Below are 15,674 nucleotides of genomic sequence, written 5' to 3'. Positions count from 1 at the left end.
TGTGAAGAGATTCATTCACAGGCTGTGAGAATACACCATTCCTACCACTCAGGAAGCATTAGCTATGTAAACTTAACCCTGAATATATAGAGTAATTTATCTTCCTGAAGCCTTTGAAAGCAGCTGAAAAGTAAAATTCAGTTTTATTTTTCTACATGTGCCCTCTAATAATTCATACACTGGGTGACAGGTCTTACTGTCAAAGAAAGCTGTTATGCTAATCTTGTGTGATCTCCTGAGTAATCAGACCATCATGCAGTAATTTCAGTATCAAAATTTGTCAGTATCAGAATTTAGGTTTTGGTTATAGCATATCTTTTCAGAGGCACACGATTTTCCTCTGAAGTCTTTGAGTATTGGCAAGGCTGTTTCTTCCTTCATAAAGATATTCCAGGTACTGATTCTACTGGCTGATTTAAATTGGCTACTTTCCAGTCCAGCATTAGTTTTTTAAATGGAAGCATATGGCTACTTGTCTGTATCACGGCTTTTACATTAAAACAAAAACCTGCCCAGCAACAAAAAATTGTAATATCACAGATTCCACCATCTTTTGGAAAAACTAAAACTAAAAATCTTAGATTTTAATTTTTCTGGCTCACAGATGCCTTTCCAATTTGTTAACCTCCATTTCAAGCTAAGGGCACTAGAACTAAGTAAAATATTCCAGCAACAGACCCTGTTTGTTGTCAGGGAGCTCATTTATATTGAACTGGAAATTTCACAAATTCTGTGATGCATCAAGTTTATTTTTATTGCTGAGTTTTGTTATACATAATTTCTGGTACTCAGTCACCTTTGAGTGTAACTTGATGATTATTTTATGCATTATATAGTTGTAATTATTTTACATTATTTAGTTCATTTAAAGTACTGGAAGTATATGACCACGGTGCCAATAAGCATATTGAGTTGCAAACTGTAAAACTTCAGGCTTCAGAATCTGAAGCTGCAAATCTAAAAATAACTTTACTCTCAACATCTCAGAAAAATCATCTTTCTTCTAAATTGCATGAATTTACATTGCACAATAAATTCTGAAGTTTTACTGACTGTGTATGAATCACAGATTTCATTCCTCATTAAAAACTTTGTGCAAAACAGATGCAGTTAAAAAGCGAGTGAGTATATAACAAGAATGAATATTTTTGTAGCTGACATCATGTTATTTTAACAAAGCAATTCTACAGTAATTAGCTGGGGATTTACACTTGGTACTTTTACTTACGGATAAGTTAAGATCAATGATCACATAAAACACTATGGCTAAAAAGCATATTTTGAAGGTTGTTTGTTTGTTTGTTTGTTTTTTATTTTGGGACATGGACAGAACAGTGCTATATTTTATTTATTTATAACTCATAGTAGACAATAACATTGTATCTCAGCAGAGGAGGTGAAAAATATTTTTCATGGATATGTAAGTTTTTATAAATTCTATTACTAAGTTCTGCAAAGATTTATTTGCACATTTTCAAATTCATCTTACTACAGTTTACTGTGTTAATTTTATTTTCTCCCAGAATTTTAATACCTAGGTACAAATATCTCAGTTTTTCTCCAGGAAACTCTTCTTAGTGAATCTTTTAGTCAACAGGTATCTTACACTGTCAAAACCAATTTGCAGCTTGATACTCTGTTTGGTGCAGATGAGTAGAAAGACTTCTGAATGTTTTGGATCATTAATTAAAACCAGTTGGTTTCTGATTCCAGTTTACTGAGTCATATTTCATGATTAACTGAGAACTCTTCCACAAGAAGACTCCACCATGCTCCGGTCTATGCCTGTAAAGTGCTAATGTACCTAGTTAAATCTGCAGTGTTCTGCATTTCTTTTAAGCAAAAAAACCCAATGGTTCTTTGTTTCAATTCATTACAAGGGACAGTACCAAAATCCCGAATCTGTTTCTTAGGTCTACACAGCCTAAGCTTATTCAGTGTTAAATCCGTGTTTGATTTTGATTTTCTAAGTCTCTGCTTTTCTTCTTATTTCGTGCCTCCCCCCGCCATTTTCATCTCCCAAACACACAGTCAAAACAGAACAAAAACTATGACATGTTTCTGTCCCATTGTGCTTAACTAGTGATTTTGTTTGCCATGGTGTGTTGTCATCTCTCACACCTCATTCTGGTGCTATAATCAGTGATTCACTGTTATGATGGAACTGGTCACTAGTCTCCTCCATTGAATTCTGAGCACACATTTGACACTTTCAAGTCTGAATGTCTATGCTTTAAAAAACTTGGCCCAAGACACAGCAGCAACAATACAGTGTTGTTTGAGTATGTTAACCTGTGGGAAGTCTGCTTTTCAAAGTCACTTGAAATGTGAACATGCCAAAAATATTAATATTTGCAGAGATTTGAAATTAAAAAGTCCTGTGAGATTTTACCTAACCATATTAAGAACACCTTTTGCAAGTCGCTAATGTAAAAATGATTTTTTTTTAAGTAATGTGAAATGGACAATTTGTGTGTAGACATTAAAAGAACCCAGGGCATTTTACACACCCAGTTTACTCAATGTCTTGGTCTAGATGCCCAGGTTGTCTGGTAGAAATCTGACTGGAACTGTGTTTGTTTAAAATGAGTTTCTGGTCCTTTTGTGCACACTGTCATAGTGTTATAGTTTTTTATTTATCTTCTGTGAACTGGAGTCAATTTTCTATACTAAGACACACCAAAGACACGGGTACTTTGCCTATGTAGCCATGCCTTTAAACCTGGTATGGTTTTTGAAGGTAGTAAATGGGAACAGTTTGTTTATATGAAACTGTGTGAGTTCATAATGTTGCCACTGATTGCTCATCATCCACAGAAGAGATATCCCCTGGGTTTTCTAGGGGAATGTTTCCATACCCTAATGCTCCTCTCCCACTGACCTAAAAAAGGTAAATAAAATTCACATATTGGGAAAATACTTGGACTTTCAGAACAAACCTGAATAGAAATAATCTAGTTAATGGCAGAGAGAAACAGTCATTTTCCCCCCTCATTCTACTCCAAAGGCAGAAAAGCTCTAAAGTTGTAGTTTTTAAAGGTACAGTCAACCCCTATATCTATGTTTTCTCCTCCTGCATATTCCAAGGAATGTATAGAGTAAGATTTTTCCCCTTTTTCAAAGACCAGAAGTTTGTGACCATTACTGATAATGTATTAGTATATAATTTGAGTGGGGGAAGAGTAGCTTTTACTTATTATTTCCTGACCTCTACATCTAATAAGTATAAATCTATCCATTGAGCAGATGTTGCGTTTAATTTTTTTGAAAAGTAAGTGAGATCAACTGCTTTTTAAACAGCATACTAGTTGTGGCTGGCATAGTTATTTTTCTTCATAGTAGCTTATAAGGTCCTATGTTTTGGATCTGTGATAAAAATTGTGTTGATAACATAGGGATTTTTTAGTTATTGCTGAACATTGTTTGCATGCAGTTTTCTATTTCTTATGCTGCCCAACCAGTGAGTAGGCTGGGGGTGCACAAGAAGCTAAGAGAGGACATAGCTGGGAGAGCTGACCCCAGCTGACCAAAGTGATATCCCGTAGCATATGACAGTGTGTTCAGCAATAAGAGCTGTGGGGAAGAATGAGGAAGGGGGATTGTTCAGAGTTATGGTGTTTGTCTCCCCAAGTAACTCTTACACGTGACAGAGCCCTGCTTTCATGGAGATGACTGAACACCTGCCTGGCGATGGGAAGCAGTGAATGAATTCCTTGTTTTGCTTTACATGTGTGGCCTTTGCTTTAAACAGTCTTTATCTCAACACATGAGTTTTCTCACTTTTACTGTACTGAGACTTTGCCCCATCCCAGCAGGGGGAAGGCGTTGGGCACCTCCATTGGATGGGACTGGGATGAGTCTGGGCAGGGCTGTGGGGAGCTGCAGAGAGACCCTGCTGCCATGTTTCTGGGTAGAGGACTGACAGCCCTGCGGGATGGACATGGTGTCCTGGGCCTTGGTCATGGTTGGGGAAGCCCTGAAGCAGGAGCCAAGCAGGGACATAATGTCCTAGTAGTGCCCTCAGGGCAGTCATCCTATATTTTAAAGATGTAACTTGTTAGTAAGTGCCTTCGCAACAGTAAAATTTTCAATAGCTGCCAAAAATATGGTAGTTCATTGTGATATTCTATTTTACACACTATAAGTATTCTCACTTAAAATCATTACTAGCTTACATCTGACCTAGCAATAAGATTTGTTTTAGTGAACAGAGATAAAAGCACAGTTATGTCGCTCACAACCCACAAGGCAGATCCCAAAATGCAATTCATAAGTGGGAAAACATAATTACCTAAACAAAAAATCAAACATTGTTAGAAACAGCAGTACTCTAGGGGGAGTTATTCCTTAACACAGTTAAACATAATTGTAATAAAAATTATAGGCTATTGTAGAAAATATTTGCTTTTAAAGCTAAAATAGTGGGATACTAAATATTGAAAAGAATAGATTATTATTATGAGTATGGCCTGAATAATCTGGTGATTTGGTCACAATTTATGATAATGGTTTTAATGCAGCCACATGCAAATCTCTCTATATAAGAAATCTTATGGGAAGTCTGCCTTTGAAAAGCAGTGACTCAGAGGTTTAATATTCTTTGGAGATATCTTCCTCATACTGAATGAACTGCTGTGGCACCAAACACTAATGAAATCCTTAGAAAAAGAGAGTCAGATTGTGGACATAGAAAGCAATCTTACTATTCATTCTGCAGAATTTGAATTGACAGCCTCTAGAATCCTGCCCCCACTTCTGGTGCCAGCTCATTGAAATGAATGGGAAACTTGGAAAGTATTTATACTAGAGACACAGATACAGTACAGTATACACAGTGTGAAAAGCTGTCTTACATGAGACTTTGGGAGTGTAACCTATTTTCCCTACCAATTAGGCTTTAGAAAATTCCTCTGGTCACCCTTTATCTGTTTACAGACATCTGAAAAGATGTGAAAGGCTTGACTTTGGCTTTGAGTTTTTTATGTTTGAAACAGATGTGATTTCATAAAAAGGATATTTCATCATCAGGTTAGGTTAAATGAGAAGAGAATGGACTCATATTGGCTGCTGTCCTGGTTTTGTTAAAAACAAGTTTCTCTTTTAGTGAATTTGCCTGCCAGCTAAAGCTTTCATATTAGCTGCATTTTCCTGGAGAACCAGATACATGTTTTGGTAAACGTAGCAATGGAATGTGAAGTTATTGATAAGCATGGATGCACCTCTCACTAGAGGGGCAATGAGAAACAGGTGACCAAGAAACTGACCAACTGAGTATAACATCCCATTCACTTGAATACTTCATATAAAAGTGGGAGATCACAAGGATCTCGCCCCTTTTGCTTATGGCCGACATTAGAAGAGGACCTTGCTAGTCATTCCTGCGAACTGAGGCCTAGTGACAGACTGAATCCAGCTCCGGCTGGCTGCAGAGTCCAATCCAGGATTTCGGGTGCTGGTTCTGCAGTTTCTGGGACTTTCAAGATTGGGTTTGCATATTTTGTATTATTTTCTCTATTCTTATTAGTAGCATTAGCAAAACATTTTTAATTTTTCCAACTGTCTTCTCTCTGTACTTCTTTCCCTCCTAATTGCCTGTCCTTAGTGGGAAGGGGGAAGAGGGAGGGTCTGAAGGGGGAAACAGGGGGAGATGGGGTTAACAGTACATCTGCCATGGTTTTATTGTCACCCTGCAATCAAAACCCTCAACAGCTGCACTTGAGAGTTCACAGACATCTGAGAGGTTTTCTGTTAAGCCAAATTAGTTTTGTCAGCAACTGTCATGAGAGTTACTAACCTAGGCCCAGCTTCAGTGTGTTGGATCCTGTAGTATTACTCCAATAATACAAAATAATTAATCTAGTAACTCTATAAGGTCCATCACAGTAGACCTTGTTCTTGCAGCCCATGGAGGATCACAGTGGAACAGATATCCTCACTGCAATCTGTGGGGTACCCCACACTGGAGCAGATGGTTATGTCCTGAAGGAAGCTGCAGCCATGGAGAGCCCACACAAGAACAGGCTTCTGGCAGGAGACACAGCCCATGGAGAACCCATGCTGTAGCAGTCTGTTCCTGACATACTGCAGTTCTTGGAGAGGACCCATGCTGAAGTAGTTCTTGAAAGACTGTAGCTTGTGATAAGGACCTACATAGAAACAGGGGAAAAGTGTAAAGAAGAAGGAGCAGCAGAGAGGAGCTGTTCTGAACTGACCACATCCTTCTGCATCTTTGGCAGTGGAGGACATGGAGAAGTCAGTAGTGAGGGAGTGAAGCTGAGTCTGGGAAAAATGGGTGGAGGTGGGGGGAAGGTGTTTTAGTTTTTATCATGGTTTCTCACCATCCTACTCTATTTTTAATCAGCAATAAATGAAATTAAGCTTCCCAAAGTCGAGTATGTTTTCCTTGTGGCAGTAATTGGTGAGTGATCTCCCTGTGTTTATCCCAGGCCAGGAACTTTTCCATCCTATTTTCTTCCTCTGTCCTACTGAGGAGAGAGAGTGAGAGAGCAACTGGGTGGGCTTCTGGCAGCCAGTTAAGGTTAACCCACCACAAGTATCCAAATGATCTAGAAAGGAAAAATTGTGAAGCATATTGATCTCCTAATAATGTAACTGATTGTTTTACCTTGCATATCCTGTCACTGCAATCAAGGAGCATATCAACGATATCAGGACATCTTTTCCTGTGTGTCTCTGCTTTATCAAAACATGGTGAAGATGGGAGTTCTGGCCTTCAAGAATATAATAAGTAGGATTAACTTCTTACTTTGGTTGGACTTTTGATCGTTTTGAAAACCAGAAGAGTTGGCCATCATAAAGTGATAGAAATCTTTCATTAGCACCTATATAGAAAAAAGTTATTATCTGAACTGATGGTGCAATTTTCATCTTCTTTGTAAATTCTAGAATCTTAAAAGAACCAATAGCTTGATAACTAAATTTGAACAAGCTTGGCATACAAACTTATCAGTGTCCCTGCTGAATTCGGGAAGATGCTGATGACTCATTCAAAGGAGTATTTTTTGAGTCATTACATAAAGTTTGCACAAAGAATATAAACAAAGAGATTTTATGAACAGGGAACATAATGAATTTAATTATATTGTGGAATATCAGGCTGCTACGCAGGTCACTAAAAAACTGAAACAAGACTAATCCAAATAAGATACTCCTCTTATAAAATATGCCGCAGTTTTGTGGAGAGAGTTCAATAAAGGACCACAAGGATGATTAAGGGATTGGAATATCTCTTCTGTGAGGAAAGGCTAAGAGAACTGGGACTGCTCAGCTTAGAGAAGAAAAAACTCAGGGTGGATCTTATCAATGAATCTAAATACCTGAAGGAGCATAAGAAGAAAATGGAGGCAGGGTCTTTTCAGTATTGCTCAGTCACAAGACCAGAGGCAATGGTCACAAACTGAAATAGAGGAGATTCACTTTGAACATCAGGAAACACTGTGGGGGTGGATGTGTGGATCACATTTAAGAATCATCAATATCCAAACACTCCAGTAATTTCTCATGAAATATATGAAGAAAAACTAAGACACTGGATTAAGAAAACAAACCTGTCCTGTCAAAACAAGCAGATAAATTTGAATCAAGTGTTTAAGTCAGCCCCATACTCGAATGTTAATTCTCCCTAAGATTTAGCTTACTTGCCTTTAGATGCTCACTGTGCAGGTGTTCAGGTCTGAGCTAATAATTCCTTATAGCTGATATAGAGATACTTGCACTTTCAGGCTGTGTAATGTCTGACCAATTTTAGACACTGCTATCAGTAGAAATTGCTCTCATTTTAGATATCCCTTTTCCCTCCACTGACTATGAAGGAAGTCTGTGATGACTAGTGAAATCATAGATCTTTACTACTCTCCAGGAGCATCTCTCTGTTCAAACTGTTTGGATACCAACTTGCACTGAAGCACGAGTTCTAAACAAAACAAAGAGCATATCAAAAGGAAAAGAGATTGGGCCTGTTCTTTCTCTAAGAGTGAATCCAATTACACCCCAAAAATGTAGATGGAATAAGCCTACATCCAGCACCATGTGTCCATCTCCCTATATTCAAACACTGTCTTGCTTAAAAGAACTCTTGTGAGAAGCCTTTCTATAAAAAATAGGGCACAGATTAACAATTCTGATTACCATAATAAAAGTTCCCAAGAACTCACATATACATGAATACCACAATTCTGTTTGCTTCAACATAAGTGTATAATGCCATTTCAGACGCCCTAAGGTACTTAAAACATGCACAGAGAACTAGCAGATATAATGTAGGACCTAAAATAAACCTTTTCCTTTCTGGTATAGCATAAAGCATATTCCAGCAGCAAAAGTATACTCCTCCTTGTGAAGGAGTATGAAGACCCAACCACTGTGATTCTATTTTAGCTTTTGGGATTTTGCCCATTACTGTATTAATTTGTACAGATTAGGAGCAACACAAAATTTAGATTATCAAGTTTTGTGGGTATACAGGATAAAGTAAATATGTGCATACAGAATGTGCAGGTGTACACAGACACGTGGTGTGTAAACCTGAGGTAAGACCTGTTCTCATGTTAGTATAAGCATCTCTGTACAACTTTACATATAATTGAGCTCTCTAGGATGGAACTGTGGGGCAAGACTGTAGGACATAAGGAATTCTCCCCATTAATGATAACAAAGTAGTAGGAAACTTCCCACATTCATGGGAAGAACTGATTGATCTTTGCTATTAAATTGTGAGTACTATTAATTCAAAGATCTCTTCCATGTCAAGACTACCATTAATGTTCTAGCTAACTGTCTTCCATTCCTGGAACCCATTTGCACCCAGGAGATTTCAGCATGAAAATATTATCATCTATTTATGTCAATTAATATTTTCAGTGTAACTGTAAATTTTATTAGTATCTTCAATGCCATGTTTCGGGTTTTTTGTTTTGTTTTGATTTGGTTTGGTTTGGTTTCATTTTGTTTCATTTACTTTAGTTTAGTTTGTTTTGTTTTGGATTTTTTAATGTTTTCTTATTTGCGGTGGGCAAACTAAACCCATGACATACCTGACACACTGAAAACATACTTGAACAACTCTTTTAAGTTGCAATTCATCAGACCTGTGTCTATCTTGCATGCAGATATAGTCCTAATAGGACTTATGTAAAGATAAAGGAGAAAACTCTTAGAAAAGGAGTAAGTACATTTTAATTAGAATGAATGTAAGAATAACAGATCAAATATATTGTGTCATGTCTGTTATACAGAAACTATTGAGGCCTTAAAAAAGTTTCAGTTAATTAACTTAATCAAGTCAGTGCTTGAACAGACATAGGAAGTATTAGCATGGACAGAAAAGTGAAAGAATGACCTGCTATATCCGTCTGTACAAGGAGGTTTGAGATAAATGCATACAATTCACCAATGCCTTAATTGTTCTAATGGTACACCACTCAATTCTGTGGTTAAAAAAAAGGGGGAAAAAAAAGAAAAAAGTTTAATGAGCTGTTCCAGCAGTATGAGTAATTGCTTTCATTCTCATTAAAACTAATACATGTTAAATTCTGCTGGATACAGAAGACTTAGGACTGTACTGTATTAGCTACAAATGCATAGTTAAAGCAGAACTGCAGCAGAAGCTTTTCTGACAATTGACTGTATTTGGGCTTTTTTTTTTTTCACTTCTGGGAAAAATAAGACATCATTTCATTATGGAATTTGTAAGAAAAGAAGAAACCTGCATTAACCAAATGTGTAGTTGTTTGTATTCCTTTTTAGCTATTTCTAAATAAAAGTAGACTAAAATAATTTTATATGTTAAAATAAAAGCATAGTCAGTGATTTTCACTTTAATATTAGATTTACATATTTTTCATGGACTTTCTATCCCTGTTAAATGATGCAACTAATTTCTCAGCACTTTAACCCATGTGATTTGGAATGAATTGAGGAGTATTATTAGAAGCTTTATTTTATGTGATAGCAAGTATATGACTATTGTAAGCTAACATTTTCTGACACATATTCTGAAATAGGATTGCAAAACAATTTGTTTTCTTTCCCTACTTGAAAGCTGAAAACAGCATAGATGGGCAGTTGCTCCCAGCATGTAGAATCAGTCTCTGACCTGTCAGTACTGGCGCGGGCTGACGCCATCTGGGAGTACACCCCTGGGATTCAACACAATTTTAAAAAAACTGATTAAATGGCTGTAAAGGTAGGTTGAAATCAGTTTAAAAAGTATAGTGTTGTACAGTTCAGAATAATCACTTCCATAAAGACAGGGATGGAGAAAAATAGCTTGATAGCTTTTTCTCTATAAAAGAATTTGGAGTTATCCTGAGTACCTGTGATCTTGCATCGCTAAAGTGATCCTGTTATGAAGCAGTGAAATGGTCAACAAATTATTACTACATACACAGTATATTTTTTCTATTTTAGCACTGTTATGATATCATCCACACTATCAAGTCCAGTTTTTTGCATTGGATATGTGACCAAATTGAGAAAAATGAATGTTTAAGAATTAAATCTTATAACATACAGGTTCATGACTGACATGATTGCAGGATTTTAATCAAAAGGTCTTCAGAGTAGATTATAGTCTTTGTGAAATAAATGTCTGGTACACAGTGGAGGATAATCTGTTTATCATGTCTGTGGTATAGAGGAGAAGTGCTGAAAATTAATTTCAACAAGAAAGTTTCCAGTTAGACACTGAGAAAAACTTTACGATAGTGAAGATAATGAAGCACTGGTGTAGATCGCCTGGGGAAAGATCGTGGAATCCATCAGTGGAGGTGTCTTTAAAAACATACTAAATGAAAAATAGTCAGAAATTATTCCTCCTTGGGTCATGGGAATAAAACATAAGACTTCTCAAGGTCCTTTCCAGACCCATTTTTATAACAAGTCAATATAAATTGTTGATTGAAGTTATCTGATGGACCTCAAGAGAAGACTTTATGAAATTAAGGAAAATAAGTAAGAAACAGATGGGAAATCTGATTCTGCTCAGAGATGGAATTAGAATCTGTGGTTTTATAGGTTTAATTTGAGGAATAAACTTTTGCTGTGATTCAGTGAATATGTAAGTGTGAAGTCTTGTACTTTATATGTTCGTTGTTTCAATTCTATATATTGGGATGATATATTTTTAATTCACAGTACATTAACACAGTTTTTCAGTCTTGTATCTGCTGCATATTCATTCCCTTTACTAACAGAAATGAATTAAGTTTGAGTTTCCTTTGTATTAACTCACTGATACTGCAAAATTATTAAAACATTATTTTAACTTGCAGTCTGTCCTCGTAGTGAAATGGATGGATAGAGCTGAATATGCCATCTCATCAACATAACAGAATGAAGTGATACACATTTAGTGATACTGAGCGGCCGAGACTGAAGCCTCCAGGAATTCTGTCATGAGGTTTGTCACCGACTTAATGTGGGAGTGCCTACATGGTCCACCCTTGGAAAATGTCATGGTTGACAACACCCGTTATGTTGTGTGTGTGTAAACAGTGTGTGCAGGTCCAATCTACAAAACTGCCTGGAAGGTCTTACAGTGGAAAAGGTCCCTAATCATCTCAGGTGATCATGTTTAAAATGGAATTTTAGCCATCAGCTTTTGTGTTGGTTTTCTGTGCCCAGGCTCTGGCAGCAGGGGCTACAGGGGATCTCTGTGAGAAGTCAGGGCTGCCCCGTGCCATACACAGCCGGTTCCAGCGGCTCCAACCACCTACCACAGGGCACAACTGAGCCCCCCAGCTGAGGTGGTAGTGCCTTGTGAAAACCTATTTAAGAAAGTGCAGAAATGTGGAAAAGTGTAGAGGAGTGAGGAAAAACAAACAAACAAACAAACAAAACCCCACAAAACACAACTGTGAGAACACCAAGAGAAGGAGGAGGGGGCTTCTGAGTAGATATCTACACTGCAGCCCATTGAGGACCCAACACTTCAGCACGGGGATATTCCTGTAAGGAAACTGCTGCCCGTGGAGAGCCCACACTGGAGCAGCTAAAAGTATGAGGAGGAAGAGACCAACTTATGGACTAACCAAAACCCCCATTCCGCATCACCCTGTACTGCTTGGGGAGCATGGAGGAGGTAGAGAACTCAGGAATGAAGGAGTGGAGCTGAGCCTGGAAAGGAGGAAGATGGAGGGAGGTGTTGCTTTTATTTTGTCTTTGTTTTACACCATCCAAATCTGTTTTAGTTTTCAATAAATTAAATTAATTTTCCCCAGACTGAGTCTGTTTTACCCATGGAAGTAATTGGTAAGTGATCTCCCTGTCTTTATCTCAAGCCATGACCTTTTCCATCTTATTTTCTCCCCCCTGTCATGTTGAGGAAGAGGGGAGAGAGAGAGAGAGAGGCTGGGTAGGCACCTAGCAGCCAAAGTCAACCCACTATAGTAATATGAAATGTTAACCAGGAAATTATAAAGAGACACAAAAAATTAGTGAATCTGAAAACCAGTATAACAGAAAAATGGAAATTTGTAAAAGATAGGGTGAAAGGCCTTGGAGCAGGATGAGGAGCAGTGACACTGGCTGGAGATTGCCAATGTCAACCCGTGGCATCCCTAGTCCTGCCTGGGACAGGCCCAGCACCTCCCTTAGGCACTGCAGGAGCAGCCTATACCCATCCAGTGACCCACAGCACAGGGTACACAACATCCCAGGGTGTGTGTGGGGCCTCGTGGTGTGTCTGCCACAACTGGTACTTCAATGGGGCACAGGGAGTGGCAAGGATGCACACTCAAGTGGAGCACCCACATCTCCATGGGAAGGTCTTCACACGGGCAACCTGCATCCTCATGCTGGGGTGGAGGTATGTGTAACCCACAATGATCAGGTTTGCATATAAATATGTGTGAGTGTGGTTGCAACCTTCTCGGAATCGTTATATAAAGGTGTTTAGCAAACAATTGTGTTTATTAGCATTTTGTAAGAGAAAATACTGCTGATTATGTGCTCTATTATTTATATTGATTCTGAATATATAGTTCATTAATTGCCAGTTAATTACACGTCATTAATAAACGGATGAATCAATCCTGATTAGGTTTAAACTCTGTGAAGTGAGTTTAAATTGTACTGCTGAGCAGTTTTCCCAACAACAACTTACTACGGGTCTTTTGGTAGAGCTAGTGTTTGAATCCATAAAATGTCAGAGATGCCAAACTCATATTTCCAACTGTCTGAAATGCCTGTGTGCACTGGTTATCTGAACCCCATCACAGTCATTGCACAGCTCCTCAGTAAAGTCCATGGAACTTGTGAAGCAATGCAGTTCATGCAAAAATATTCCTCTGAGGCCTGAATCAGTAGTTGAGACTCTGGCATTTGATGTCACTTGAAATGTGCTAGGGTGTCCCACCTGATCATCAGCTGCCATTCCAGAAGATCTACAACCTATGCATTAAACCTTGACGGTGCCCTTCATATGCAAACCATGTGAAGCACACATGCAAACCAAGGACTTGAATGTGACCTTTTACCCAGTGCTTCAGTTTCTGATTGCCCCTAAAAACATTTTGATTCAGGCCATCCTTTCAGCCACGTGTATTAGTACTTCCCTCCTTCCTGCCCTCCCAAGCTGCTTCTTCCAGGGAGAAGGCAGCAATAGCAGAAACTGTGGAACTTGTGAACATTTACCCCAACTTGGTGTTACCTTTGAATGAGTAGCTGACTTTTTTTTTTTTTTAATGTTTTGGTGATGGTTCTGATATTCAACCGTGGATGTGAGAAACTTGTCTGTAGGACCTTTTAGAAATATGCAGCTCATTGATGACTAATAACATATAATTTAATGCAACACCTGTTGCAAATGCCAATGCTGGAATGAAATGCCACTTGTATAACATTGTGTTGTATTATAAACCATCATTCAACACTTAATTATTTATTGAACACCTTTATTGGATACCTTTCTGTGTAAGTCTTCTTTAGGCACATGTAATATTTTGAATAGCTCACATTTTATGAATTTAAAATGCTGTATCTTGTTTATGAAATATTTAAGTGTATATTTGTGTAACCACAGTCTCACCATTTTAAATGATATTGCATATCTCTGACTTACCCTGAAGTAAAACAGAAAATATAATACAAATTAAAAATCAAATTTTGTTCTTAATTACCTGGAACTGCACGTAGTTGGGAACAGAAACCATTTTTTTGCAAGGTTTCTAAACTTCTATTGTAAAAACTTAAGGAAAGAAAATTAAAGAGATAAGTAATAAAATAAGTTCTCCATTACTTCATTCTCTGTCTTAGTCTTCAGCTGTCATCATCTTCTGAATGTAGAACTTTTGAAAGGGCTTCACTTTTCAGGATATTTCCCAAGTGATTACCCTGAATTTATGATCATCTGTAGCACTTTGAAGTATGTACTCTGAGGAGAATTTTATGCCCAAAAAAACTTCTTTTTTTTTTTTTTTTCCCCCAGGTCTGATAATAATCATCTTTGAACAGAAATTAACTTTAAATCAGTATTTTAGAAAAAAAAAAAAAAAAGAAAAAAAGAAAAAAAAGGAAAATTTCATAAGGGATATTAAATTAGGAAATATATGAAGTTTGTATGTTCTATGTTTTATCCAATGGAGCATGGCGATGTGGTGGATTTGTAATAAGGAGAAAGGGGCTGCTGTTAATTAATTAGCATATACAGAATGCTATATTGGATGACTTTAAACAGGCAGTATGTGATAAATACATAGTTTGCTCTTACCAAACCTAATAGTAAAGATTTTACTAGTTACCAAACAAAGTTCAGGTGTTACCCACTAGAACCATACCGCAATTAGTTTTGCAATCAACTTAGATAATTCTCCCAGCTGTGATCTCCAGCTCACCCAGATGTTATGCTCTCACTGAGTGCACAAGACTTGCCTGTGTACTAGGATTTGTCAATCAAATATCCTTCATCTTTTCATGAATATTTATTTTGTTTCTTTAGATGGAACAAAAGTGTCAACAGAAGAGAAAAATATCAAACATGGCTAAATAGTCAATTCCCTCTGACTTTTGCCTGGCATGTGTACTTCTGCGAGTTATTTGTGGAGCTGCATCGTGGAATTTCCCATTCTGACTACATCCTTGTACATGGGAACTATGGGTGTTGCCTGCTGACTCCCTGTGTGGGCACTGTGAAGTACAACTGGAAGTGCCTTGACAGTTATTTTAGATCTCTCTCACTCATTCTTAAGAAGGGAGCACGTGCTTAATAAGACAATTTTATATTATATTAAATTATGGCCTTCATCTGTGCCATCCTTTACCAATAGGTCCTGCAGCTGTCTGTAAAATGGATGATTCTTGTACTCTGACATGAACTGTCTGTTTTGGTGTGCTTCCTCAAAAGATATTCTATCTCTCTTTACATGTTGGATTACTCCTTTTTCCGTTAGATAATATTTGTTTGTTTAGAGAAACTATTTTCAGTAAAATAAAAGATGGTTAAATGTCTCAAATCCTCTTATCTTGCAGTCTTGAATATTGTCTCCCTTACTCATCACCCTGAGGTACCCAACTTAAAACTGAATGAAGAGTTTTATCCTGTGTTTGACTATTCCTTAGCATGCAACTCCTAATTCTGCCCAGCTTTATAGTGTCAAATAATCTACTTATAATCTCTCACATTTCCTGGGCATTGAGATAGGGTTCTATTTATATAA

General features: G+C 37.5%; 1 long non-coding RNA gene across 2 annotated transcripts in view; it reads left to right on the top strand.

The window, feature by feature from the left end:
- Nucleotides 1–15,470, top strand: part of LOC135578986 (uncharacterized) — a 60,974-nt gene extending 45,504 nt beyond the window's left edge. For both annotated transcript variants that reach the window (XR_010471183.1, XR_010471182.1), the window contains 2 exons: nt 11,292–11,419; nt 14,957–15,470. This is a non-coding gene — a long non-coding RNA (uncharacterized LOC135578986). The remainder of the gene's footprint in view (nt 1–11,291; nt 11,420–14,956) is intronic.
- Nucleotides 15,471–15,674: the final 204 nt, after the last annotated feature.

This window comes from Columba livia, chromosome 3 (assembly GCF_036013475.1).
Source record: "Columba livia isolate bColLiv1 breed racing homer chromosome 3, bColLiv1.pat.W.v2, whole genome shotgun sequence".
In the NCBI taxonomy this organism is placed as follows: domain Eukaryota; kingdom Metazoa; phylum Chordata; class Aves; order Columbiformes; family Columbidae; genus Columba; species Columba livia.
Note: the sequence above shows the minus strand (reverse complement) of the source record. Positions and strands in the feature narration are given on the sequence as shown.